This window comes from Podarcis vaucheri, assembly GCF_965113315.1.
Source record: "Podarcis vaucheri genome assembly, chromosome: 1".
NCBI lineage: Eukaryota > Metazoa > Chordata > Lepidosauria > Squamata > Lacertidae > Podarcis > Podarcis vaucheri.
Window position 1 is genome coordinate 10,205,044 of NC_138759.1, and position 26,040 is coordinate 10,231,083.

The window sequence follows — 26,040 nt, forward strand, 5'->3', positions numbered from 1 at the left end:
GGAGAACCATGTATGCCTAGTTAAGCTCCTTGGGGGGCGGGAAGGTAGAATATGAATGCAATATAAAAAACAAACTGCTTTGGAATTATTATTATTATGCAATATATATATGTAAATAAGCATATAATGTTTGCTATTTTAAAGTCTGTTTTAATGTATTTTAAAAGTGTGCGACATTTTATGATAACCACTTAGATTTTTTTTTAAAAAATATGCAGTATATAAAACTTACTAGAAAAATATAATTGGAATGCAGTGTTGCACTCTTCTAATCATTCCCTCTGCGCAAACATTTCAGCTTTCCAGATGGAAGGATTTCCTCTCTCCTCCCTGCACTGTGTTCCTGCTTCTGGGGGTTGCCCTGACCCTATCGCAGCCGATTTCAGGGGACTCAGGGAGCACGTGCGTGGAGGCGAGGGGTGTTTGTGCAAAGCTCAGTTGGAGGAGCAGAAATCCTTGCTCAGGGTATCTGCTGATGGGGCTGGTCGTGTTAATCCCACCCATTACGTCTCCTATTTTCAAAGCTTTCTTGCTATTTTAAGAATAAATACCAATTTCATGTAAACAGGATTTTAAAAAAAATATTGGTAGATAAATCTGTTAAATAAATAAATGTGAGCAAAAATAAATACACCTGAACACATCCACCCGCCCGTCGTAATGCCCCCTCTCCCTTTCCTTATCCCACAAGCCACTTTTCCTGCTTTACCGGGGTTGGACTGGATGACCTTTGGGAGACCCTTTCTACAGTTCTATGGTTCTGCCTCGCTGGCTCCATCCCCACAACTAACCAGCCCCTCCCCTCCCTCCCGCCTCCCACCGTCCCTGCGCTCCCACTGGGCTGGGAGCCGAGTGTGCTCCCCCCCCCAAAAAAAAACTCTCCTTCCCCGCCTCTTGAGCATCTCAGCAGGACATTCGGCGAGGGCTCTCGAGCCGCTCCGGAGATGCTGCGAGAGCGTCACCGCCTCTTAGCAACTCGCCTAGCAACGAGCCCAACATCTTTTCCCTCTGGACCAATCCGGGAAGGAAGGGAACATCTGGGCGACCGCCTCCCTGCTTCTGGGGAGAGAGGGAGGCGATGAGCTCGACAGTGACTGGAGGGACCCGCAGGAGCTGGGCTGGCTTGTTGCAGCCACGGGAGAGGCTATTTTTTTGCCGAAGGGAGCGTGGGAAAGAGGAGGCAGCCCCCCACCGCCCCAGCCAGCACCCCGCACCTCTCTGGCATGTGCGCTCCTGCAGCGACTGGGAAGGTAAACCGGGCGATCCCGACTCCTTTTCTCCCCGTTTTCTTGTTCTGAGCTTTAGGCTAGGACTTTGCCTGCTTAGTCCTCACCGGGACCGAGTCTCCTCCGTCTGCTTCCTCGTGCGCTCCCGCAGCTCGGCGCTGGCGAGAGTGCTTCTGAGCATGCACAGACTTCCCCAAGCTCCGCCGAGGAAGCGCGCAACGCGGGGCAAAGCTTCCAGGCGCCCGAGGGTGGGGAAAGTATCGTGGCGAAGAAATGGAGCTGGTTTGTGCCTAACTGGGCTATTGGACCGCTCAAACCCAGTTTGGGCTCACTCAGTTTAGCATCGCCTCCTTTCCTTTGACTGGCAGCCGGGAGTGGGGCGGGGAGACCCTTTACCCTGGTGCCTGATATCTTTTAGGATAGGATAGGGACCAAACCTTGGTCATTTACCCTGCAAAGTGTGTGCTCTTCTTCTCCTCACCAAGGCCGAAGCGCTCCCCAGCTAAGAACCGGGGTGGCTTCATCCGCCCTATAACCTCTCAGAGTCACTGTTCAAGGATATGTCTTCAAGTCAGCTAGACCAGGGCTGGCCCATGCATGAGGCCAGGTGAGCGACCGCCTTGGGTGGCAGATCCCCAGGGGCAGCAGATCACAGTGTTGATCTCCCTCCCGCCTTCTCCCTGATGTCAATCTTCTCTCACCCCTTCTTCCCTCGCAGAGAGGGGGCACACCCCAATTTGGGCTTTGCCTTGGGTGCCGAAATGCCAGCGTTGGCTATGACATCCTGTGACCAGCATCTCAGTCAAAATGAACCCCCTCTTGACAGTTGAGGTGGCTTTTGTTTCTCCCTCGTTTTAACCTTGTGGTCTTCCTCTATATGTTTGCTGGAAGATGTTTGCTTGATTAAGGATACCAGATTTTTTTCAATGAATCCAGGGACACTTTTCAACTTGAGTAGGAATGATAGGATTTTGTATGGGGACTGATATGTAAATCCAGGGACTGTCCCCGGGAAACGGGGACGTCTGGTAACCTTATGCTTTATGGCTTGGAGGAAGTTTCCCTCTTTGCCCCTGGAGAGATCCAGTCATATGGGGAAGAAGGAGGAGCGAGGTGGTGGCAAGGAGAAGACCAGATTTTTTTTTTTTTTTGGTGTGTGTGTGTGTGTAAATTCATACTCACTCCGGAGCCAATTTGCAACTCCTAGCTCACCCCACCCAGATACTCATTATTATTTTTTTTGTTCTGGAGAGTCCCCAACACAACCCCACCTTGTAAGCCTCGAGTGTTCGAAACTCTGAAAAGTAACCATAGAAACACTACTAAAAGTTCTCATCCATGTGAAGCAGCCTCCTCCCTGGATGAAATAACTGTCTATATATAGAGAGCTCATATACGTGCCAATATGGAGGGATTAGGCGCAGATCAAAATACCCGTTTTGTGACTGGAGCTGAGGCTTATTCTCTGGCATTGTTTAGAGATGGTGCCTATTCTCCGGGCAGTGCGTTCGATTCCTTAAGATTTAATCTTTTATTTTATAGTTTTAGATTCCACTCATTTCCGCTGCGGTCATTTGTTGTCGTTGTCCTTGCTTTGCTCCACACGCCACTTTTAAAATATATATAAACTAGAAAGGCTCGCCATAACACTTTGCAGCGAATTAATGAAAAATAAGCTGTCTGTCTGCAGTTTTTCTCTTGGCGCCTTTGAATCGACACTACCCCGTGTGTCTGTGCTTCCTCCATTCAGCAGGCATTCTCCGCACTTATACATAGCGATCTATCTATACCTACAGGAGAAATTAGATAGATAGAGCAATTATGATTTAGTGCCTTAGAGTGTGTGACTTATCGGGGGAACGCTGTAGCTTAGCAAAAAAGCATCTGTGTTGATGCAGAAGGTCCTAACTTCAGTCCCGGGCATCTTCAGACAGGACTGGGAATGCCCGGGAGAGCCACTGCCAGAGTACAAAATAATAAGCTACATGGACCCAGTGGTTTGACTTGGTATAAGACAGCGTCCTACGAGCTAGGAAGCCCCCTCAACAATTAATCATAGAATTGTAGAGTTGGAAGGGACCCCAAGGGTCATCTAGTCCAACCCCCTGCAATGCAGGGATCTCAACTTACCCAAACCTTCGTTCCTCAGACACTCATCTGCAATAGGATAATATTGCTAACATACCTTGCAGGGTTCTTGTGAGATCACTGAAGATAATGCACGTGAAGTGCTTTAAACATTCATAAATCGTGGGGATTTCATCCATATTACTTTTTGATCAATTGATTAAACAATAGTTAATCAATTATACACAAAAGGCAAAGGCTAGGTGTGAGCAATCCATCAAGACCTTCTGCAGGATGGTGCATGAATAAAATCATTCAAAAACTCAGCAAATTTTCCAAGTTTTCATTCATCCTTTGCTGGAATTATTGCCACTGGAGTCCTTCATTGGTGCCTCTTAATTGTTTTGAATTTTGGCAGGTATCAATTATGAAGTTTCATCAGGTGTCAAATGCAAAATGCCATTCTATATTGTGTGATAAATACTGTCAGATACTAAATTCTACAGCAAACCATCAATCAAAAACAAAATGCACCTGCATTTTGACTCTCGGAGGCAGTCAGAAATAAAATATGCTGTGATTTCAATCTTCACATCCTATCAAGTTTCAAATGTTGAAATAAAAACAGACCATCTTAGCAAATGCAGATATCTGGGGCTTGATCTCTCTAGGGCAGGGGTCAGCAACCTTTTTCCGCCGTGGGCTGCTCCACCATCCTTCAGACCATGTGGGGGGCCGGACTATATTTTTTGGGGGGAAATGAACAAATCCCTATGCCCCACAAATAACCCAGAGATGCATTTTAAATAAAAGCACACATTCTACTCATGTAAATACACCAGGCAGGCTCCACAAATAACCCGGAGATGCATTTTTTTTTAAAAAAGGACACATTCTACTTATGTAAAAACATGCTGATTCCCGGACCATCTGTGGGCCGGATTTAGAAGGCGATTGGGCCGGATCCGGCCCCCGGGCCTTAGGTTGCCTACCCCTGCTCTAGGGGCATAGTTTTGACATGCTTATCTGTAGCTGCACAGATGAGAGCCTGTATGCACAACTAAATGTTGTTTGGCATGCAACCAATACTGTGGGACTTCTTATGAAAAACACTCAAATCCCACTGTTGGGTTGCTGGAGGAGGCTGGGGGTGGGGAGTGTCTGGATTCAGCCCTTCCCATTCCCCTCTCCTGAGCAAACAGCTGATTGGCAGGATTTTAAGCATTTAAAAATGGGCTTGTCATTAGCAGCATGCTCCAATTGGGATGATCAAGTTTCCTGAGTATATCCAGCAAATTTTCCAAAAGTGAAGAGGGTGTCTGCCCTGTGCTCCACATCAAAGTTTGCAGAGGGTAGAATTCCGGTGTATTTTTAAGCAGAGGTTGGACAGCCATCTGTCGTGGATGCTTTAGCTGCGATTCCTGCATTGCAGGGGGTTGGACTAGATGACCCCTGGGGTCCCTTCCAACTCTACCGTTCTATGATTCTGTGAGATACTTTGGAAGGATATGTGCCTTGGCAATCAATGTACAGAGCGACTTCATTGTGAAGACATGCTGGTGCGCTTAAGAAATCCAGACTTTTAAATATTGTTTTAAGAGACCGTGCTAGTAAAGGAAAACACATTGAGATGCTTTTGTCTGGATGGTCAATGCAGGGAATCAGCTGAGGGTCTTATATCAGCCTGGCAGAGATCAGTAGGCCCATCAACCAGCCCATCGTAGAATAATATAACTGTAAGGTCTGCAACTGGACTTAACTGTCAGGGGTCCTTTACCTTTTACCTTTAAGGATGGAAATATTCCCCATACCTGTCTTAGGGAAAAGTGCATTCGGCAGAACCACATCTCAGAGCATCCAGATCTTTTTTTAAAAAATATTTTTTATTAGGAATTTCAACATAACAGTTTATCAAAAACATATCATACTCATTTCCCTCCCTATTTTCCCCTCGCCCTTCCCCAGGAGAAAAAAACAAAACCCTCCCCCCCAGACTTCCCTCAGCTCCTCTCTCTGGTTTTTCAGCACATGTTATTCTCTGCATATTATAACATTGTAAAGATCCTTAATTTATCTATCCATATGTTACCAATAATAAATTTGTGTATGTTTATTCAAAACCTGCCAGTTCATTTTGTTGTTTCTTTAAGTACTTTGTAAAAGGTTCCCATTCTTCTTTAAAGTCACAGTTGCCCTTATCACGTAGTTTGTGCGTCAATTTCGCCAATTCTGCATAGTCCATCAGTTTCTCTTGCCACAGTTCTTTGGTCGGGATTTCTTCATTCTTCCAGCCTTGTGCTATTAAGACTCTTGCCGCCTTTGTCGTGTACATGAAAATGTTTTTTAATAGAGCACCCAGATCTTTAATCCATCTGCTTACAATGTCTCCTGAACACGAGTGGCGGCACTATGGTCCTCATCCAATACTTTAGAGGTGTTTAATAGACTCCCCCAAATTGTCCTCTCCAGCGGAAGAACAAGAGATGGATTGTGGAGCAGGGTCTTCCATGGCCCTCTGCAATTAGGATTAATTATGTATATGCAGCGTTCCGCCCCCCCTTCCCCCGGCTGATTTCCTAACCACACTTAAGTGGTGCCATCAAAATCAATGGGACTTCCTTCCAGATCAATAGGTTTGAGGTTGAAGAGTTCATTCGCCAAGCACTTTTTGCAAAGCTCCCTTTGCACAGTTACCCTGTGAGGGACCAGGCCCCAGCTATGTTCCCTTTTAGAGCTGGGGTGGGGTGGGGTGGGGGTGAGGAGGCCTGCCTGAGGCCGATTTCTGCCTGAGGTCACATTTGAACCCAGGTCCAGGTCTGTAAAAGAGTCGTGCCGGGGGGTAGTGAGGGAGAGAAATCAACGCTGAAGACCAGTGTGAAGTTTGGGGTGTACCATGTTGAATGCACCCCGCTCTTTGTGTTTGGAACTTGGTCAACTGATGGGTTTGGGGGCTTGTCTGGTTTGGCAAATGTAAGGGAGTTTTTGAGCATCTCTCGGGCCAGATGGGGCCAGCCTCGTATGCAAACATAGCCTTCGTATCTTGAAAGAGGTAACCTGTCCTTATGAACCCGAAATGGCACGTCCCATGCAGAAGAGGAAGGTTTTGGAGGAACCCTGTGGGTTGCAGAGGAAACTGATGAATACTGGGCATGCTCAGGAGCCACGGAATGCTGAGCATGGGGGAGGAAAATGGGGGGAGGAAGCGGAATGCAATGGAGTATCTTGGGCCAGGGCATGGCTGGCTGGCGCTAGAGTAATTGCATGCCCTGCTTTGCGGAGGAGAGTTCTTTCTCTGAAAGAATCCTGTATTTCAAAGGCTGTCTATTGTGAGTCTGGCTTAAGCCAATAGGGAAAAAGAAACCAAAGGAGTGAGAAATGGGGGCAAGGTCTTGAACTTGCACATCAACAGTTAGCAGCACCTGGAGAGGTGAGTTGCATTGCGTTGCTATTTTTTAAAAATATATTTTTTTTATTAGTTATTCGACATATCATTTTCAACAGTAATTAAATATATTTTCATATCTTATACCATTTTTTTTACTTCCATCAATCACATCTGAAAATTTTCCAATTTATTCAATAAATATACATTCCTTACTTCCACAACTACATTTAACTCATAACTAATATCTCTGTTCTTTCTCTACTTTGCAATGCTTCATACATTTCTCTTAACAAAACTTCTTGTAGTCCTACTAGCGTAATTTGATGACTACAGTTGCTCTTCAAATAGTTTGTATATTTCTTCCAATCTTCTGTAAATCTCTGGTCCCGCAGGTTTCGAATCCTTCCTGTCATGTTATCTAATTCTGCATAATCCATTAACTTTGTCTGCCATTCTTCTTTCGTCGGAATTGCATTGCGTTGTCATTTAAATCCTAGAACCCCTGTTTCTAAATTTTCACCCAAATGTATAAATTAGCACAGGCAGCCTCCATAGAATCACAGAACTGTAGGGTTGGAAAGGACCCACCAGGGTCATTTAGTCCAGCGTTGCAGGAATCACTGCTAAAGAATTCTTGACAGATGGACACCCAAGCCTCTGTTTAGAAACTTCCAAGAGGGTCTGCCACTTTCCAAGGTTATCCATTCCACAGTCAAACAGTTCTTGCTATCAGGAAGATCTTCCTAATGTTGAGTCAGAATCTCCTTTCTCTTCATTGGACTCCTTTGATTTGGGCCCTACCCTCCAGAGCAGTTGAAAACCAGCTTGCTCCATCTCCCCTGGGACAGCCCTTGAGACACCCAACTCCTTCAACAGTTCCTCATAGGGCTTGGTTTCCAGACCCTTGATCGTCTTGGGTTCCAGCTTGTCAACTTTTTGCCAATTGCTGGAAGACTCTTCTGGTTCCTATACATGGTAAACATCTCTCTCTCTCTCTCTCTCTGCCCCATTTTGCCATTTTTTGTGGGAGACTTGGAGTTTTAGAAATTGAGTCATGACCACCTGTGCACTCTAAATATTTGGGGTTCTACCCCATAGCCTGGGACTTGAGAAGCTAAATCGCCAGGTGAGCTAAATCTTTGCGAACTTCGACAACTGTCTTGAAACTTGCATGTCTGACGATGGAGAACTTCCCATCACATATAAACCACACGGGATTCTTCAGCTTTCTTCTGAGACTTGAACGCCATGCAGAGGTGCCACCAAAAGCCAAACCTGAAGGCTCCAGGGACAGTGTGGCCTCTGGACCATCCTACAGGCCCACAGCTGAAGTTCTTTTACTGTTTCAAAGAAAGATCTCCACAATTCCTAAACTAGCCTGCGCAGCCAAGGGGAAAGCTTGAGGGCAGACAGAAGGAAGTACATTTTTAACCCAGCGCATTTTGTTGTTGTTTAGTTGCTTAGTCATGTCCGACCCTTCATGACCCCATGGACCAGAGCACACCAGACACTCCTGTCTCCCACTGCCTCCCACAGTTTGGTCAAACTCATGCTGGTAGCTTCGAGAACACTGTCCAACCATCTCGTCCTCTGTCGTCCCCTTCTCCTTGTGCCCTCAATCTTTCCCAACATCAGGGTCTTTTCCAGGGAGTCTTCTCTTCTCATGAGGTGGCCAAAGTATTGGAGCCTCAGCTTCAGGATCTGTCCTTCCAGTGAGCACTCAGTTCTGATTTCCTTCAGAATGGATAGGTTTGATCTTCTTGCAGTCCGTGGGACTCTCAAGAGTCTCCTCCAGCACCATAATTCAAAAGCATCAATTATTCGGCAATCAGCCTTCTTTATGGTCCAGCTCTCACTTCCATACATCACTACTGGGAAAACCATAGCTTTAACTATACAGACCTTTGTTGGCAAGGTGATGTGCTATCAGGTTGGATGGCTTTAAAAGCAGATGGGGCAAATTCTGGGAGAAAAGAGCTATCAATGGCTACTAGCCACAATGGATGTGCTCCACTGCTGTAGGCAGGATGCTCTTAAAGGTACAGATTCTGCTTTCAGGCTTATATGGTCATCCAGTTGGCCATTGTGAGAACAGGCTGGTGGACTAGATGGGCCTTTGCCATGATCCAACTGGTCTATACCCTCCAACGTTCCTCAGATGAAAATTGGGATATTTCTCACTCCCCGCTCCAATTGATCCTCCTTGAACCCTCCTTTTTTTCTCCCCCACCCCGCAGAGCATTTCCTATCAGAAGAAGGGCAGCACATCCTTGGACCTAAGTGTCTTCTGTTGCCCTGAGACTTCAGGAAACAAGGCACCTGAATAGCAGGCATTTTCATGGTATTGCTTTCCAGAATGCGGCAGCTAGACTGGTGACTGGGAGCGGCCGCCAGGACCATATAACACCGGTCTTGAAAGACCTACATTGGCTCCTAGCACGTTTCCGAGCACAATTCAAAGTGTTGGTGCTGACCTTCAAAGCCCTAAATGGCCTCGGCCCAGTATACCTGAAGGAGCATCTCCACCAGAATGGAGCATCTCCATTCTGCCCGGACACTGAGATCCACCTCCGAAGGCCTTCTGGCGGTTCTCTCACTGCAAGAATTGAAATAACAGGGAACCAGGCAGAGGGATTTCTTGGCAGTGGCACCTGCTCTGTGGAATGCCCTCCCACCAGATGTCCAGGAAATAAACAACTACAGTGGTACCTTAGGTTACAGACGCTTCAGGTTACAGACGCTTCAGGTTACAGACTCCGCTAGCCCACAAATAGTACCTTGGGTTAAGAACTTTGCTTCAGGATGAGAACAGAAATCATGCTCCAGCGGTGCGGCAGCAGTGGGAGGCCCTATTAGCTAAAGTGGTGCTTCAGGTTAAGAACAGTTTCTGGTTAAGAACAGACCTCCAGAATGAATTAAGTCCTTAACCCAGGGTACCACTGTATCTGACTTTTAGAAGCCATTTGATGTTTTGTCGTGCTTTTAATATTCTGTTGGAAGCTGCCCAGAGTAGCTGGGGAGACCTGGCCAGATAGATAGGCCGGGTATTTAACAAATTATTATTATTATTATTATTATTATTATTATTATTATTATTATTATTATTATTACGAGAGTTTGTCCTGGGCTGATGCAACACATCCAGGTGTATGCTCTGACATGCTTCCCTCTCTTTCTCTCCCTCTCCCCTTTCTATCCTCTCCCCTGCTCCTCCCTCTCTCCTCGATTCAATCGAACAGGTGTTTGTTCAGCAGAACTGCGTGGGAAGCGATGCGAGCAGAGCCTGTGTGGAGGGAGAAACTCATCAGGGCTGCTGAAAACACCGTAGAGAGGCGCTCCGTGGACTGATTCGGCATTACGAGGTACGACAAACTGCTTTAATGAAAGCGCGACGCTGCAGAATGACAACACTGTAACCAGCTGTGCTGGAGACAAGACTCCGGTCTCAGGACTCAGCTTTACTTACTGCACCGACATGATGGTCTCATCTCAGCTGCTCTACAGTGCCACCACTGCAGATGGGCACACGGTGGTACTGCAGGCTGTACCCCGGCTGTGATCAGGTGACGCAGGAGAGCCAATAAGGTGCCACCTGCCCCTTTAACGTGACCGACTCCATCCTGGCTCCTCAGTTTGTAGGATTTGTTAATATATTTATAACCACTTTCTTACTTACAACACAGGAAACTGCTGCCTTGTGTCCAGTCAGAGCATTAGCCTATCTTGCTTAGTATTCTCCGCTTTTAAATTAATATTATATTTGATGCTCCAATAAGCTACGAAAAGTGCCAAGTATTAATTGAATTGGTTTTTCTCAGTCGTCCTCCCCAAAGTTGTAAATAAATCACTGCGGTTTAGCTTAAGCTCAGAGCATCCCGAAGCCTTCCAAACCCACTCCTATAAAAAGGCCCGCTTTCGCTGCCAATTTTTGTGGTGGTGTTGTGATTAGGTTAAAAATAGTTCAAATATCCTTGCACGCCACCCCTTTTAAAATCTGGATAGAAAGAGCAAGTCAGGGAAACAGCCCACCGCCAGACCGATCTTAGACATTTCTGCTCAGACATAAACCCACGCCAAGCTGTTGTGGTGGTTGTTTTTGTTAACATTTGTATTTCTATAGACCTCAGGGTGGTTCACAAAATGAAATTACAACATAGGAAACTCAAAATACATAATAAGGAACAAAAAACAAACCAATAATCCCCCCTCCCACAACACATTTGAAAGGGCATGGGGTGTCAACCAGCCAAATATCTGGTTGAAGAGGAATGTTTTTGTCTAGAGCCTAAAGGTTTATACTGAAGGTGTTCTTAAGGAGAACATTCCACAAATGAGGAGCCACCATAGAAGATGCCCATTCTTGTGTTGCCAATGTCTGGACCTCTTGCGGAGGAGACACACAAAGAAGGGTTTCAGAAGATGATCTCAGGGTCCACATTGGTTCATTTGAAGAGAGGCCTACCTATGGACCTACCTGGTTCAATGGGGCTCGCTCCCAGAATATAGCACGGTGAATAGCTGTTATGTACTGAGTTGAATAGGATCCAAAATGCAGCAGTCTGATTGGCCCTAGAACAATAGGATTCAGAATGCGGCAGTCTGATTGGTCCTAGAACAACAGGATCCAGAATGCAGCAGTCTGATTGGTCCACAGGAGCCACCCAATCCAGCTCCAGGTGGAAGTGAATCCGCAACCTGATTGGCCTACAGGAGAATCCTGGAATTAGCCAATCACGTGGGGTCCATTGTGTAAATAATGTATGTAAGGCAGACATTCTGGGGGAACTTCCATTCCTCCTCACCACTATGAGCTGAATAAAGAGCGTGAAACCCACTCTCGACATCGAGTATATTTCAATGGCAGAGGCAGGTTAGACTCTGTGGATGTTGTTGGACTACAATCTCCCATCTCCCCTGGTCATTGACCATGCTGGTTGGGTCTGATAGGAGTCAAAGTTTTCCTCCCATTCTCCTGCTCCTTGCTGAGTTCTTCAAGGGCCAACACAGAGACCAAGGAGGTCTAAAGATGGTGGGGCCATTTCCTGTTTGCACTACTAGACCAGCCTTCATTACCAGGGCTGGATCTACACAGATATAAAAAAACACCATCAAAGGTCCCAAAGCAATTTACCATTCACTTTGGATTCCAGCTCTACAGCGCCATCTCATGTCACATTTTTATAACGCAGTTATAACATTATAATTGACCCGTGTAGCTGAGTCCCAGATGTCTCAGGACCGCAATACCTCAAGGACCACCTCTTTCCATATGAACCTACCTGGACCCTGAGATCATCTTCTGAGGCCCTTCTTCATGTGCCTCCTCCTCGAGAGGTCCAGAGGGTGGCAACACGAGAATAGGGCCTTCTCTGCAGTGACTCCCCATCTGTAAAATGCTCTCCCCAGGGACGTTCACCTGGTGCCTTCACTATACCCCTTTAGGCACCAGGCAAAAGCATTCCTTTTTAACCAGGCCTTTGGTTGATCTGACTGACATCCTATGCCTTTTTAAAATGTGACTTTTTGTGGGGGGAGGGCCATTGGGTTGTTGCTTTTATTTTTATTATATCTTTTGTGGTTTTATCTCTTGATTTTATTTTGGGAACTGCCCTGAGACCCCTGGGTATAGGGTGGTATAATAATAATAATAATAATAATAATAATGTGTGTGTGTGCCTCACACAGTTCAAATATGCATGGTAAAGGAAAACGTTTCTGTCGACTTTTCCTTCAAAAATCTGGCTTCTGATTGGCCCTACTAAGCATCTTCCAAGAAAACAATGCCCATTTACACCACAAAGAACTCATAACCCACCTACTTTCAGCAGCCAGAAACACCATAACCAGACACTGGAGAGACCTGTCAGGGGTAAGCATGGACCAATGGTACCAAATAGTATGGGAAACAGCCCTACTAGAAAAATTAACCAATAAACCGAAACTGACACGGGGACAAACAGAAGAAGACGCCTTCACCCCGGTATGGCTCCCCTTTATCACATACACAGCCCAACAAGACAATGACAATAATCCACCGACAGCATACAAATCAATATGGCTAACCTGATCCAAAACACCCACCCACCCCACTCACACATGAAAACAAAGACCACCACAGCCAACCACAAATGAACAGCCACACCCATAGGCCAACCCCAACCTCTCTCACCACCAAAGGAAAACAAGTGAACAGCACATGCAACGCTGACATCAAACCCTACATACATTAAGCATAACAGAAACATCGCCACCCGACCCCACCCCCACCCATCTTCCCTCCCTCCACCCCCTTTTTTTCTTCTCCCCCTAATGTCTCAACAAGTGAAACGGATTTGTAAAATGTTACATGGAAAAATTATGAGAGACATGACACTTCTGTAAAACAAGAAAATCTTTAATAAAAAGGAAAAATCTGGCTTCTGCACATGGATTCTGACAAGAGGCCCCGAGGCCAAACGAGCAAAGAAAGAAAGAAAATAGAACCCCAGTCCAACCATTTTATCCCTGGTCATTTGGCAACCTTTCTGTTCAGGCATCAGAACAGGTTTCATCCTTGCTCTATACCTCCCGCCCCAAGGGAGACTGAAAATGCAAAAGTGTAACAAAGACGGATGGCTGGCAACAGATTCGACGGCAAGGGCACACTGTGCAAGTGCACACACTTCACTTTAGGTTATGAAACAGAGGCTGCCAAGAACATCACCATATATCCCATGATGTCAGCCTTGTTTTGCCTCCTGAAAATCAATGTCAATTTCAGCTTGGCTCCAAGCCCTCCGGATTTGGTTTGTAAGAAGCTGCCTCTCGCTTCGCTCCACCTTATCTGGTTGCATATTGATTGTTTTTAAAGGCAGAGATAGTGGGGGGGGACCCCAAATAGAACAGGAGATAGTTGCCTTGGCCTTTCTAGGAATCCCAACAAACCAGAGAGCGAGATAGCAAGCAAATTCCAAATCTGGAACTCTGTTGGGGGGGTGGGTGGGAGAGAAATCCCAATAAAGACAGATTTATTATTGCAGAGTGTCAGGTGCTTCAGAAATGCAGCACAAAGCACTTTGCAAGACCTAATCTTAGCGCCTGGGAAGTACTGGGAAGACAGAGCTGTTCCGCCTGGCCTTTGGTTTGGACTCAGTCTGACCCTTATGTTTCCCTCCCATTATGGTTTTGATCTATGGGCTACTTTTAAAGTGAGGCTGCATTTTAAATTGCATTTTAACTTGTATTTTAAATTGGTTTCCCCCCTATTATGATTTTACTGTAATTTTACTGGTGTTAGCCGCCCTGAGCCCAGCTCTGGCCGGGGAGGGTGGGGTATAAATAAAATTTATTATTATTATTATTACTGAGTACTTTGCATGATGCTTCCCAGTACTCCATACCCAGCTGATTGTCTGGTTTTTGGTTTTTTGGGGAAAGTGTCACGCAAGAGGCTTTGCAAACCCCCGTTGTTAGCACATCCCTTAAGCAGTAAAAGGGGCCCCTGACCATTAGGTCCAGTCGTGACCAACTCTGGGGTTTTGGCACTCATCTCGCTTTACTGGCCAAGGGAGCCGGCGTACAGCTTCCGGGTCATGTGGCCAGCATGACTAAGCCGCTTCTGGTGAACCAGAGCAGCGCATGGAAACACCATTTACCTTCCCGCCGGAGTGGTACCTATTTATCTACTTGCACTTTGATGTGCTTTCGAACTGCTAGGTTGGCAAGAGCAGGGACCAAGCAACAGGAGCTCACCCCGTCGCGGGGATTCGAACCGCCGACCTTCTGATTGGCAAGTCCTAGGCTCTGTGGTTTAACCCACAGTGCCACCCACGTCCCTTAAGCAGAGGCTTCTCAAATGCATGACAACCAGCTTCCGAAAGCTCTCTGAGACTAGTCTCTGCCCCCATCTCTGAGATGCTATGTTCCTTTGCTGCCATTGTATCGAGAGAGTTCTGCTCGAAAGGACAAAAGGAAGCACCGTTGAATGCTAAATGTTTTATTGAATTTTTAAAATAAAAAATAAAATAAAGTAGCTAAACTGAATGTGACTGCGAGAGGAAATACTTTTATTTTGGTTTTGGCTGGAACACCTACTAAGGTTTTTCAATGTGTCAACACTGCCACCTTGTGCCGAAAGGGAAATCTATCTTTTAAAACATACAGCTGTGAGGTAAGTCATCTCTGCAGGGCTAACATCCCATAATTGCATTGCCTGAGGTGGGTGTTTGGTGGCATTGCCTTCCTGCTGATGGCACGGTCCTCTCTCCTGTTGCCTCCCAATCCTTTCTCCTCCTCTCTTCCCCTCTCCAGCATTAGACAGGGCACTACTAGTGTTTTCTCGGCTGACGCCTCCCCCTCCTTTTTGCTTTTATATATCAATTTCTTACATTAATATATCACCTTTTTTCCCTCCAAGGAGCTCATTGCAGTAGACAGTGGTACCTTGGTTCTCAAACTTAATCCGTTCCGGAAGTCTGTTCCAGAACCAAAGTGTTCCAAAACCAAGGCGCACTTTCCTACAGAAAGTAATGCAAAAAGGGATTGATTTGTTCCAGACTTTTAAAAACAACCCCTGAAACAGCAATTTAACATGAATTTTACTATCTAACAAGACCAGCGGTCCATGAAAGGAAAACAATAAACAATGTACTGCAGTCACACAATCAGTCAATCAGTAGCTGGACTGACTGGGGTCCACACAGCCACAAAAACAAAACGAAACAAAATGAGCCGCAAAAACAAAATGGGCCACAAAAACAAAACCGCAAAATAAATAGCAAAAACAGACAGACCTCAGTGTAATACTCAAAACAGGAGTGTGGCACTCAAAACGGAAGCGTAGCACTCAAAATGGAGCATGTTTGGCTTCCGAAAAATGTTCACAAACCAGATCACTTATTTCTGGGTTTGCAGTGTTTGGGTTCCAAGTTGTTTGAGTACCAAGGTACCACTGTACATTGTTCTTCCCTTTCTCCATTTAATCCTCCCAACAAGCCTGTGAGAGGGGGTGTCTTGTTAATTCCCCCAGTGCTCCAGCAGATGACATTCCATTTCCTCTGAAAAAAGACCTGGGGTGGAACTCCCATATTATATGCTTCCTCCACGGTTCTGCTGAGTCCATACATAGAGCTGATCATGGTGCAATTGCTTGCAAATGGATGTCGTGTGATTGTAGAAAATTGCTGCCAAATGCAACAAAAATTGATTTTACTTCTGAAAACAAAAACAAACCATATTTCTTTCTTTAGAATATCTATAACCTGCTTTATCAAAAATCTTTCCTAACACAATAAAGCTGAGAATAAAACACAACTGAAGTCGACAGTCCAATGGAAACAGGCATACGGAAAGCCAACAGCAGAATTCCTAATGACAGCTCCTCCTTGTTTGCACAGCAGGTCCCAGCCAAGTATCGACAAATACCTTAACAACGTCGAAAGTAGCCTATTTTAAGAGGAAATATGCAGAAGAAGAAGAAGATTTACATCAGGATTACCAGGGGTATTTTCCAAAAGTGAGTATGCTTCTGAGATCAAAAAGAATTGACCTCCCCCCCACCCCTGAAAAATAATAACTCTCTGATAATAGATTTTGATAAACAAACAAAGAGAGCCAGTGTGGTATAGTGGTTAAGAGCGGTAGACTCGTAATCTGGTGAACCGGGTTCGCTTCCCTGCTCCTCCACATGCAGCTGCTGGGTGACCTTGGGCCAGTCACACTTCTCTGAAGTCTCTCAGCCCCACTCACCTCACAGAGTGTTTGTTGTGGGGGAGGAAGGGAAAGGAGAGTGTTAGCCGCTTTGAGACTCCTTCGGGTAATGATAAAGCGGGATATCAAATCCAAACTCCTCTTCTTCTAACTTACAACATTGCTGTAGAGAGCTAATTTCAATCCAATGTTGTTGTTTAGTTGTTTAGTCATGTCCGACTCTTTGTGACCCCATGGACCAGAGCACGCCAGGCACTCCTGTCTTCCACTGCCTCCCGCAGTTTGGTCAAACTCATGTGTGTAGCTTCGAGAACACTGTCCAACCATCTCGCCCTCCGTCGTCCCCTTCTCCTTGTGCCCTCCATCTTTCCCAACATCAGGGTCTTTTCTAGGGAGTCTTCTCTTCTCATGAGGTGGCCAAAGTATTGGAGCCTCAGCTTCACGATCTGTCCTTCCAGTGAGCACTCAGGGCTGATTTCCTTAAGAATGGATAGGTTTGATCTTCTTGCAGTCCATGGGACTCTCAAGAGTCTCCTTCAGCACCATAACTCAAAAGCATCAATTCTTCAGTGATCAGCCTTCTTTATGGTCCAGCTCTCACTTCCATACATCACTACTGGGAAGACCATGGCTTTAACTATACGGACGTTTGTTGGTATTCAATCCAATAGCTAAAGGTAAAGGGACCCCTGATCATTAGGTCCAGTCGTGGACGACTCTGGGGTTGCGGCACTCATCTTGCTTTATTGGCTGAGGGAGCCGGCATACAGCTTCCAGGTCATGTGGCCAGCATGACTAAGCCGCTTCTGGCAAACCAGAGCAGCGCACGGAAACGCCGTTTACCTTCCCACAGAGTGGTACCTATTTATCTACTTGCACTTCGTGCTTTCGAACCCCAACCTTCTGATTGGCAAGTCCTAGGCTCTGTGGTTTAACCCACAGCGCCACCAGCATCCCTTCAGTCCAATAGAGAGGCCAAATTTATTTATTTATTTGATGCTTTTATATACTATTTTCTGTCATAAAGTGACCTCTAAGTGGTTTGCACAGAGCACGCAAAACAATAAAAACACAAGTTCTGAAATGCCTTCGTTACTCATAGCATTTGCTTCCCAGTGAATTCAGAAGGGCCCCATTTGCTTTAATTTTTCATTCTGTCTGAAGCAGAAATCCAAAGTCCCATGGCCTTTCCCAAGCCAGTGCCCTCCAGAAGTTGTAGAACTTTATCTCCTATCATCCTCATTCCACCTGCCCAATGATCAGGGATGATGGGAGATTCGGAATAGGGCAACCAAAATGATTAAGGAGATGGGTCAACTCTCCTACGTGTAAAGGTTGCAGCATTTTGGGCCTTCATAGTTTAGAGAAAATGTTGACATGGTGGAAGTTTGTAAAATTAGGCATGGCATGTAGAATGTGGATGGGAACAACGGTTTCCCCCTCTCTCATAACACTAAAACTCATGGAAACCCAGAGAGGCTGAATGTTGGAAGCCTCAGGACAGAGAAAAGGAAGGATTTTGGGCCAGATAACCCTAACGGTCCCTTCCATCTCATGATGCAGTCCAATGGAGGGAGAATCGAGTGCAAATTTGGCCTACCTTTGTACAGGTTTTGAATCCAGTCTTCTTCACCATCTTGTGGGAATGTTGTGGGTAGCAGGAGAGGATATATTGATTAAATATTATCCTTCCTAACTCACGCTAGTGAGTTTATTCATACAGCAGAGTACATTCCCCTCTTTACACAGCAGGAAGCAGATTGGTTAGAATCTCTTAAGTTCTATTATTCCTGGTAAGACCCCTTTGATTTCCCCCCCTAAAAGAATACAGACACAACAGTCTTCTTTTAAAAGTAATAAGAAGTTTACTCACATTCAGTTCACAGTTGGATCCCTGAAGGCAGGTTTTTGTTTAGAGTTACAGAAGAGTTCCCATATGGGAACTCATCCCACATGCAGTCCAAGACAAGAAAAGGCATCAAAAGAGGAAGGTGGCAGCATGACTGGACCTTTTGTTAGGTCTGGAAGGGTCACGCCAACCTACCTGGTCACATGCAAAGGAAGGATGCTCCAGACCAGGTGTAACAGGAAGTTCAACTGGCTGGACCAACATTCCCCTGCATGTCCACTCTAGGCAAACAGGAAATGTTGTATTTGACTGCTTATGTTGCATCCCACACATCTGATGTTTCTGTTATTTACTAAATCAGTTTTCTGTGCTAACGGTCTCTATTTATCCTTTAAACTCACCTCAGCACCTGATCCTGCCCGAAGACCGGACTTGTATCTTGAAACTTTCTCTGCAGAAGCTCCAGTTCCTTGAAGATCCTGAGATCTACCTCCGCCGGTCCGTCTTGATCAACAACCTGCTGCGGAAGATTCACCTGGAAACGGAGAGGGAACGCTATGAATACTTTAAGGGGAGTCCTTGCTGCCGGACTGCCTACGCGGATGCACGAAAACGGCTGAAGTTCATGGTCCAAGAATGCCGTTCTCAATCCCTTTATTACGAAGAGCTGCATTCGTATCATATCGTGCCTTACCCTACGGAGAATGCCATTTATGGAGTGGGCTACACGAGTGGCCACCTGGAGCAGAATTCTCAGTTGCTTATTTATAAGATGGAGTAACGGTCGTGCTTTCTTTTCTTGTAGACCTGCTGGCTGCTTTGCTTCTGAGCGACTAGGAGGGCTTCTTAGCCTGCTACGGCGAGGCGCTAGCTGCAACCGTAGGGAGAGGTCAAAGGTTAGTGCGTCATCTTAGGCTGCAATGATGGGCGAGCTTTGGCCAGCTTGGTTGCAAACATCGCTTGGAACTGGTGCAATAGTCAGGTTCCTCAGAAGCAGAGAGAGATCTTGTTTCAGCGATCAGTGGCTTTTCAATTTGTCCGTTATGTATATAGATGAATTAACATTAGCAGCTTAACTAGACCACCCTTGCTTAGGAAATGTAAACTGACGACAGGAGACTAATCCGTTAGTGAGGTTTTTGGTGAGAATCAGAAAGGGCGGGTGGGATTGACTTCTCAAAAGGGTCAAGAAACAAGCTTTCTTTTTAAGGGAGTCCTTCGGCACCGAAGGGTTCTCTGCCGTTACAGATATGGATTCCTTTTCACGCTTTTTTTTGCTTAGGGTATTCCACGCTATTAACTGTTCTGAAATTGTTCTGCTTAGCCATTCATTTGCTGGCTCGCTGACTTTGCCAGCACGCATGGTTCCTTGTTTTGCTTGGCACTTCTGACTTTGTGTAACTTCAGTGAATTTGGTGAGCCAGAAAAACGCATTCGCCCCGTGATCACCGCTTTCTAAGAGATCCTCTTTGAGTTCATGTCAAACTGATATGACGGTTCAGTGGCAGGGTGCTTATCAGTATTAATGCTTTGGCAGGTCGTTGTGTGTGTGTGTGTGTGTGTGTGTGTGTGTGTGTGTGATTTGGGGGACAAATATATGTTTGATTCAGTGAACCATACGAGGCAGTTGTCCCAGTGTTCACAGTTGATGAAGGCAGCCAGCTGAAGCTTAGGAAATGTCCTCTACGACCCTCGAGCATGTCACGCAAAGGAAGATGGCAAAAAGATCAACAAAGATTGGTGAGGATGCCATTGTTGCCCATGGTGTGTGGTGAAATTGCCAAAGAGAAGTATTAGACAGGAGCGTGCAAGAGGCCGCAGAACCCAAAACGAGGAATGCACCAAGTCCCGATTGACACTACAAGCTCATGGCAGATTTGTACCAATTTTTACTCTGGGAACTATAGTTTGCTGAGGTTTTTGCTATCAGTTCCTACTACAATTCCCACAGTTCCCTAGGGAGGCAGAGTCAGTAGGAGGCAGTAACAGGGCCTTCCCTTTGGGCTTACGTCAAAATTAAACTCCAAGAAGAAGCGAGTTTAAGACTGAATCCACACCACACATTGAAAGCGCATTTATACCACTTTAACAGTCCCAAGAAATCCTGGGAACTGTAGTTTGTTAAGGGTGCTGCGACTTCCTAGGAGGCCCTTGTTTCCCCCTGCAGAGTTATAAATCCCATAGTTCCCTGGGAAGAGGGCTTGACGGTTAAACCACTCAGGGAATTGCAGTTCAGAATAGGGGTCTCAGCACCTTTAGCAAACTACACTTCTCAAGATTCCTTTGGGGAAAGCCGTGGCTGTTCAAAGAGGTCTGATAGTGCTTTAAATGTGTGATGCAGATGTGGCCTACATCTGCAGTGTGGGTGTGCCTTCCAGTCTAGGGAAGTTTCTACCTGAACCTTTGAAAGTTGCATCATTCAGCATTAAAGGACACAACATTTTCCTGAAGATGCACTGCTGAGATGAAGTCCGTATTGTGCTGTTCCATGGCTCCTACTGAATTTCCTTCGGGTTTACGCGGGAGAACAATCCAAAGGGTTGGGCCCTAATGGGATCCATCATTTGCAAGCATATGGATCTCTTTGTTTGCATTTGTACATTGTAACTTTATTTTATTTTTATTTTAAAGAAAGCTTAAGTTCAAGAAGGACTAATACTGACAGATGTTATACAAGGGTGTCCTCTTAACTTCCGCAAGCAAAGCCATCGTTCTTATGCAAAGGGCAGTTAAAGCCGTCTCTGAATGTTTCTTTTCTAGGGGGGCAAGTAAGAAAAATCTTTAGAGAAGTCTAGCAAAGGGGTGGGGAGGGAGGGGACCATCATTCTGAGCCAACGTAAAATGCCTCGTTTTTGCCTGTGTTGTTGCTCGTTTTTGCACACACATCATTAGGGGTGCTTGTGAGGATTCCCAGCTGATCGTGCAAATGGACCTCACTGTGTGTCTGCTGGTGCTGGGCGATGTGGAAATCCTATGCTGTGATGCTCGCTCACACCCGAATGCTACAGCCAGCGAAGGATGAATGTGCTTGAGTACCAGGGCTGGCGCCGACCCACGCACTTGCGTATTGCTTGTTCCACAACATTTGTGTGGCACTCGGTTGTAAGAAAACCCCAAAGTGGTTTGCAAAGTGACCGATGTCGAGGTCCGTTGAGAGCCAGGGGCAGAATCATAGAATTGCAGAGTTGGAAGGGACCCTGAGGATCATCTAGTCCAAACCCCTGAAAATGCAGGAATATGCAGCTGTACCATTGGGAGATTGAGCCTGCAAGCTTGGCATCATCAGCACCATGCTCTAACCAGCGGAGCTCTCCAGGGTAGCCAACTGGTTGCCCTCCAGTTACTGGCTCCTTTGAGCACTGTTAGCCTTAACTGACCTTACATTTCTCGTGCTTTGATGCCGCTTTGCACAGAGGCTGCCTCTGTACTGCCTCTGCACAACTCAATAGTAATGTTGAGCGCCGCGCTTTAGGCATCTGAGAGTGTATAAACAGTTTGCCATCTCGGCTGGGGGCATCGGAGACTGAAGTGTGCCTAGGAGGAAAGTGGCTATTTAGCATTCAGTGGAATGTTGCATGTTTTTCCTGCTTTCTTTCTTTTTTAAAATAATGACTTATAAATAAGGAACTTGAGGACATCAGCCCCTTTCCTACTGATCGCAGTGTGTTCGGAATATTGGCAATCCCTATGTAGTTAGAGTCAGCAGTCAAATTCACGCTGGCAGCAATCAGCCCTGGTGGTTTCCCTTTTTACCACTGAATCAGTGGAGGCTGGTTTACTTAGGGCCAATGGGGCACTGCCCACCAACCTTAGAGTGCCCACAGCCAACCCTTCTTGCCTACAACCAGTCTAGGGGGGTGGCTCTGGCTGTCTGCTTCCTCCTCTATGTTGCCCCTTCTTCAGCTCAGCAGACAGGAGGAGGGGGACAAAACATAGAATGACTCTGCCAGCCATTGGCTCTGGCGCCACCTGCTGTTAGTCTCCTTGCCTTCCGCCCTACCAGTCCCAATGGACATCAGCCATCATTGCACTGAATGTATCTGTTGGCAGCTCTGGCATGTTCCAAGGAAAATTAAATGAAGTGTCCCAAGTTGTTGGCTTCCATTGCTATTACCATTGTGTACATCCCCGTTTCCAACCGGTGAGAGATGCCAGGGGTTCCAGTGCTTACCCAGGTTTCAGTTTCCTTGGAATGAAGGTCCATGGAGGTGATGGTGTCTTTATTTACGCATATATACAACCTGTGTATGGGATGGAACAGCTCACAGCAGCAACAACCCAGCATATCTTGCTCCTCCATTAGGTTTCCAGGGAGCCGTGAGCCACAGCTTTGGGACCAGCATAGATCAAGACAAGCCTCTGTGTCTCCAACTTCCAGCATCGGCCAAAACTCTGTCCTGATCCACAGGCCCAGCAGAGGGACTGTGTGCATGGTTTGGTGCAGGGATATCAAAGAAGCCTATCGAAAACACCAGAGGGATCAATTCTAGTGCTTTATTAGGTAAAGGTGAAGGGACCCCTGACCATTAGGTCCAGTCGTGGCCGACTCTGGGGTTGCGGCGCTCATCTCACTTTATTGGCCAAGGGAGCCAGCGTACAGCTTCCGGGTCATGTGGCCAGCATGACTAAGCCGCTTCTGGTGAACCAGAGCAGCGCATGGAAACGCCGTTTACCTTCCCGCCGGAGCGGTACCTATTTATTTACTTGCACTTTGAGGTGCTTTCGAACTGCTAGGTGGGCAGGAGCTGGGACCGAGCAACGGGAGCTCACCCCGTCGTGGGGATTCGAACCGCCGACCTTCTGATCGGCAAGTCCTAGGCTCTGTGGTTTAACCCACGTCCCTAGTGCTTTATTATAAGATGTCTAAACTGACAACACAGCCTGCAAAGTCTTGCTGCCGTTGCAGACACAGGGCAAACAGCAGAGCAGTAAGAGGCCATCATGAATTGTCTGCAAAGTGCTGATATGTTAAGTATTATTTATACACAAAGGAAGCTATGTAGGAAGGCATCAGTAGCCCTATTAACTCACCCCTGGCTTAGAGGACCCTTCCACCTCTCAGATAAAGGAGTAGCTGAGGAGCAGCCAGCTTGAGAAGCTCCCTTGTCCCCACTAACTGAAAGAAACAAAGGCTCCCAAGCTCCCAAGCAGATAAGCATTTGTGAGATATTCTTGCAGCAAATCACAGTTAGCCCCCAGCTTAGCTTGACTGCCAAGGTGGTATTTGCAGACCTTCTGGCACAGATTCCCCAGTGGTACTACCCAAACTCACAAGCAGAAACACACAGTCACCCCTCGCCTATTGTTCTCCCTTCCAGAAGGATGTGGCATCCAATTAGGTGATGTGGGAAAACACTCACCCATTCATGGAGTCAGGGCAACCACTTTGGACATGTAAATGGAGGTACTTAACTGGCCAGATAAGCTCCTTAACAGAGGAGCAGGTTTGGCTGGTTCAGCAGGTTTCCTGTTACTCTTTCTGACCTCACAGGTCACAGGTTTGGAAGGGACCTGCAGGTGTCATTCATACTGACCCCACAGATCTATTATTATTAAGCATCTTGAAGCCATTTCATGATACAATAAAACATACGTAAAACAATTGCATATATAAAAACAGCTGAACCAACTGCATAGCCAGCTCCTCTCTCCAGTCATTATAAGATAACCCTTTAGTGTGGCTATTCATCCTGAATTGTTGTGAATGGGTAGCGCGTCGCCATCAGAACTGCATCCAAAATCAAATAGTCTGGCAGAACAATTAAGGGTTCCAGCCAACATTAATCCGACTCATTGAAATCAACGGACGTGGCTAACTTAGGTACATAAATTTCAGTGGGTCTACTCTGAGTATAAATCATAGTCTCATGGAATGCCTAAAAGACTAGGTGCAATTTCTCAGAGGGGGGTTTGCATGCCTGTAGGATGTCATCTGCAATGGAACTTGAAGCCCTTCTGGCAGTTCTTCCTTAGGGGAAACATCTGAAGAGTTTCAAGGAAAGCTAAAATAGTTTCAAGTGAAATAGTGACATGTCTCCTTAGGGTAGTGTTAAGTTTTCTTCCAAGTTGTCATTCTACAGCTCTCTTTAGCATTGCCATCTTAGAGTGCTGGTCTGTGGGCTAGTCAGAAACCAGTAACCTGTTCACAGGGAGTTTGGCCCCAACTCATATCATCTTGAGCAGGGGGTGGGAACCTCTGGTCCTCTACTAGTTGCTGAACTACAACTCCCATCAGCCCCAGCATGCATGGCCAATGGTCAGGGGTGATAGGAATTGTAGAGGTAGGAGATTGCAGTTTCCCTTACTTTGTGTGAGAAGAGGCATGGAATTTCTCTAAGGGTGACTATTACACAGACCAAAGCCATTTCTTTGGTCCACAAAAGTTGAGACTACCTGGACAATTTGGGGGGAGGGGAGAAGACACATGCCAAATTTGCCATTTTGGAAAAGTGGATGCTATCAACATTTCTGTTTTGCTCTGTGGCAATGCAAAAGTCGTCAGTGCAGTGAATCTTGTTATGCCTCAATTTCAGGTCAGAAGCTATGAATGAGCTGTTATTCTAGAAAACCTGTATCTTGCTCGCTCTTTTTCTTTTTCCTTTCGCTCTTTGCTGTGGTTGCTGAATGTGTGTGGTTGAGTATATGGAATATTGTGCCTTAAAGTTCCCTTATCATGTGAGCCTTCAATTCTTCTCTGTGATAACTGTAAAAAGCGTGCTACAGCCGAGGATGATTTGATGCTCTTTGAAGATCCATGCTTGGTCCTTGGGTCTACCCTAAAAAGCCATTGTTCTGTACAAAACTCTGATAGGACTTCAGACTGTAATCAGAGCAGACCTGGACCCAAAACTCCACATACATATTGAGACCTAGGCCACATTCACACCATGCCTTGATTATGATACTGCTTTAAACAGTCACTGCTTTCCCCAAATAATTCTGGGAGCTGTGGTTCGTTAAGGGTGCTGAGAACTGTTAGGAGACCCCTGTTCCCTTTGTGGATCTACAGTTCCCAGAGTGGTTTCGAATTCAATCCCTCTTCCCAGGGAATTGTAGATCTGGGAGTGGAATTGAGGTCTCGTAACAATTGTCAGCAGCCTTAGGAAATGACAGCTCCCAGAATTCCTTGGGGGAAGCCATGTTTGTTTAAAATGGTCTCATAGTGCTTTAAATGTATGGTTTGAGTGTGGCCCTATTCTGTTTTACTTTTTGCATTTCTGCTACCATTTTGCAACTTCAGCTGTAGCTACAATTGATTTCCACGTACAATGGGCAAGAACTGAAATTTAATTTGGCCAGGAAACACAGGACCTGCTTTATGTTCCTTTTCTTTTATGAGCTGCTTGCATTCATGGGGACTGTGTCTGTTTGCATGTACCTTTGCGAGAGCCACTGATTCCTGGAGATTAAAATGGTTATCTCATTTTAAAATCTCCTAGGTGTTGCCTCTTCCTCACCACAAACCACAGCTGCAGAAAACAGCCTTTGTAAGCGGTGTCAAAGATATCACCGGCTAGGAGTGCCGCAAACAAACATCTTAGCCTCTAAGGTGCCACAAGGCTCCTGCTAAAATGGCTTGTGACCCCGTTTGTCAATCAATCACCCCATTAGCTCGTTAAGAAGTTGCAGTCCTGGATGGTATCAGAAATGCAATAATGCACTTGCTAGTTAACAGAATGAATAGGCCTTGAATTCAGATGTCGAGGAGGTGTGGGTTGGGTTTGATTTTTTTTATGGCACTTTGCTGGAGTGACTTTTTGTGTGTGTTGTACAATCAACATTTTGGACCTACTTGAGATCTACTGGAAAGGTTTTTATGCTTTTCT

General features: G+C 46.0%; 1 long non-coding RNA gene across 3 annotated transcripts in view; it reads left to right on the forward strand.

Moving 5' to 3' along the window:
• Positions 1–1,060: 1,060 nt before the first annotated feature.
• LOC309531032 overlaps positions 1,061–26,040 on the forward strand; it is a 91,787-nt gene continuing 66,807 nt past the window's right edge. For 2 of the 3 annotated variants that reach the window (XR_014219012.1, XR_014219013.1), the window contains exons 1-4: positions 1,061–1,250; positions 9,918–10,040; positions 16,053–16,171; positions 18,621–24,424. This is a non-coding gene — a long non-coding RNA (uncharacterized lncRNA). Of the gene's footprint in view, positions 1,251–9,917; positions 10,041–16,052; positions 16,172–18,620; positions 24,629–26,040 lie in introns of those variants that run through there. The other variant, XR_014219014.1, reaches the window with a different exon arrangement.